The sequence below is a fragment of the Heptranchias perlo genome, unplaced genomic scaffold (genome assembly GCF_035084215.1).
Source record: "Heptranchias perlo isolate sHepPer1 unplaced genomic scaffold, sHepPer1.hap1 HAP1_SCAFFOLD_55, whole genome shotgun sequence".
NCBI lineage: Eukaryota > Metazoa > Chordata > Chondrichthyes > Hexanchiformes > Hexanchidae > Heptranchias > Heptranchias perlo.
In genome coordinates, this window is record NW_027139570.1 from 7,331,599 (window position 1) to 7,335,366 (window position 3,768).

Here is a 3,768-nt window from a genome sequence, read left to right on the forward strand (position 1 = left end):
TTGGTACCAGGCCACCGAGAGTGCGTACACCAAGGTTCTCTGCTGATGCACCAGGGGCCTTGGTGCAAGAGGTGGACAGAAAGAGGGACATCCTCTATCTGCAGGGGCGGGGGGTGGGGGTGGCAAGACGCCCTCGAGACATATACTCAAAAGGCAATGGGGGGCAGCGGGGGACGAAGTCATTGCCAGGCGCACAGCATCATGAACATGGATGCAGTGCCGGAAGAAGTTCAATGCGTTGATATGAGTGGTCAAGGTGAGTGAGGTCAACAGTCAAGCGATGTCTCCTACCAAATGCACCACGCACTACACCCCCCATCCACCACATACCAACAAACTCTTTTCATCAGTACTCAAATCTTCCAATCAGATGTTTCCTCTCACCATTACATATTACCACTGTTTCAAGCCACCCACCCACAACTCACAGGCCACGCACAATGCCAGCTATTGAACCATGACAGATACATCAACCAGACACACATCCCGCTTTCTTGCAGGAGAAGGTGGCGCATATCAGGAGGCAGTAATTGGCAGTAGCATTTAGCCCCTCAAGCCTGTTCCACCATTCAATGAGATCATGGTGGACCTGTGACCTAACTCCATATACCTGCCTTAACCCCATATCCTTTAATAACCTTGGTTCACAGAAATCTCAGATTTAATATTCACAAGTGAGCTAGCATCAACTGCCATCTGCTGAAGAGCGTTCAAAACGTCTTCCAGCCTTTGCATATAGAAGCATTCCCAAACTTCACTCCTGCACGTCCTTGCTATGTCGCCACGTCCTAGTATTGAAGTGTAGGAGACCGCCAAAAAGAGTTACAAATGTCTCGGCAGCCAAATCTATAATCCAGCCGCTATATTGTAAATCCTGAATGGTCCCTTTAAATAGCGCCGGTGGGGGGTCCTCCAGGCACTCTAAGACACGTTCAGATGGTCGGGGTTAAGACTATGCATTCAATTGAGCGTTAAGTCCCAAAATGGTGTTTATCACTTTAAATCAGCGTTGCACACTGATTGAAGGCATTTCTCCCTACTTTACATAATTCCAGCCTTCGTTATCTGCGCTAACTCCTATACCAAGATGGCGCATGGCACACGTCACGCTGGAAACGTGCGTGCGCATCTAAGACGCCATTTTGGACGTCAGAGAGTCCGTGTCGCGTCAAAACAACGGGCGCAACACGGCCCAATTTAGCGCCCCACAACTTCATACAATGGACTAGAAATTCGTCTTGAGCGGTGGTCCAAAATGGGCAGTGTCGCCCTGGCCGCCTGTTTTAAGCGCCGCCGGATATTCAGTTCTCTTGAAGTCAGTGTAAGTGAATATTGGGCGTGGCGTATATTCGCCATTATGCCTTCGCTTTCTGACTGAGGTGTCGCCAAAGATCAATTTCTCCCCCTGTATTGCTGCTGTGGTCACTAAGTTTTTATATAGATTCGCCATTACATCCGGACTTTTATAATCTATACCTGAACCTAAATCCCTCTATTCTTCCAGATCACCAGCTTTGTCCCATTCAAAGTATAATTATCAGTGTTATTTTTGGACCATAATGCATTTACTGTCATCGAATTGCATTTTTGTCAATTCCACCATCGTATCAATATCCCCTTTGCATCTTCCTGTGATTCTAGCACTAATTTACTGTGACACCTATTTTAGCAGCATCTGCAGTTTGGAAACCCCTCCCTCCAGGGCTAAATCCAAATCATTGAAAGCACAAACTGATCGAATCAGTCCCAGAACGGAACCCTCTGGGACTAAGCTACCCACTTCCAACCACTCTCAGCAACCCCCTTCGAATCAGTTCAATCCATTCTAAAACCTTTCCCCTAATGCCACACCCCTTCTCCCAGGATCTCCGACACGGAACTTTTGTCGAATATATTACAGAAGTCCCTGCGTCATAGAGTCATGGAACGATGCAGTACATAAGGAGGCCATTCGGCCCATCGCGCCAGTAGCGGCTCATTGAAAGAGCTATCCAGTTAACCCTGCTCGCCAACCCCGCTCTTTCCCGATAGCTCTGCAAGACTTTCCCATTCAAATATTTATCCAGTTCCGTTTTGAATCTGCTTCCACCACCCTTTCAAGCAGTGCATTTCAGATCATAGCAACTGGCTGCGTAAAAAAAAAATCCTCATCTCTCCTCTGGTCCGTTTGCCAATTATTTTCAATCTGTGTCGTATGGTTACTCCACCTCTACAACTGGAAGCTGTTTCTCCTTATTTATTCTATCAAAACTTTTCATGATTTTGAAGACATCGATCGTAGTTTCCGCAATCCACTCTCACAAAGAACTCCATGTGGTTTCTGAAGCACGACCTGTCTTTTTGAAAGCTGTGCAAAGAAGAATTATTAACACTGTTCCGTTCTCTTTCTGCATAATCGAAGAATTAAGGATTTCAGAAATGCTGAGCCTTCTTTTATAGATATTGAATTTTTTCATACTGTATGGAAACCCTGAACTCTTGGTTGCAAATTTTAGTGGATTATTGATCTAATAATTTACCTTAAATGATCAACATTAATGCGGATTCTGCTAGCATAATGTTTTCAGTAAGTTTCTTCCAGACTGAAGTCAGGTGTCATAGATTTGTTAATTATATATTAGATGCAATAGTACTTAAATTTTAAAAGGTAATACGTACAACGACACCAGATGATGATTGATTGGGCATTCAAACATGTTATAATTCTATGTTCAGAATCTTAGGCCATTACAAATCCAAGTATTTATTACAAACTGCCAGTTTTTATACATTTCTCTCACACCCTCTCCGTGATAATCCATACAATTCTGCATCACGCAATGATATCAAACTTAAAATATACCTCCATATAAGAACATTTAATTGACTTATCTGTGATTAATAACTTTAGCTTTCTTTACTTAACGAGTTATTTTTCCTTTGGGCTAACAAGATTGGTATAACTCCCATATTTCGTTACCTAATCGATAGTTTTACTCTTGTTCCATATAATTTCAATTCTACCATGTGAAACCTTCAATTATAAGTCTCTGATTGTTTCTGTATTGTTGGTACCAATTCAAAAGGATGATGTACGCCCAGAGGTTTTCCTTTGTGGAACTAACTGTTTAGCCAGACAGTTGTCAAATGATTAAAGTACTCCAAAACTCTAGGAACCAATATACAATAGCACGTCTTTAATGAAGTGAATTATTATTTCATCCTGAAACGGACCATCGCTGCAGGGTCAGTCCTGGTCCAACAGTCCATTGGTCACCACTTCAAACTGATTTATACTTCCCTGCTTAACGAGCAAAGGCTAAAGGTTACCATTACAACACTATTAAGATAAATCGATAGTAGTAAGATATTAGTATACTTCAGGAACTTCTGATTAACCCTTCCCCTTACAATTTCATCTCTTGCACCGTTGAAATGGATTGGTGTTCATTCGATTGTCAACCAGTCACGATAAAAGGAGCAAACTGTAGCTTGGGCAAAAAGCGGACAGCGCGCACTATTCCTTTTATGCTGTTAATATTATTTATTACTCTAATTCATCTCGCGACAGAAAAAGACCTGAGCAAGAAAGATAAAGGTAAGCTTGTGGATGAGATTACATTTATTTATTGCATGATCGCTCATTATTTATATGTTCTCCTTTATTCCCAAATTATTACAATTTCCATCCGTCCACATGGCCTCCTGATGCTTGTTTGCGTTCTCGCCTTGCTACGCAGTTAAGCTAGCTGGCTGCCGGGTGGGAGATTGCATCATATTATTTAAATA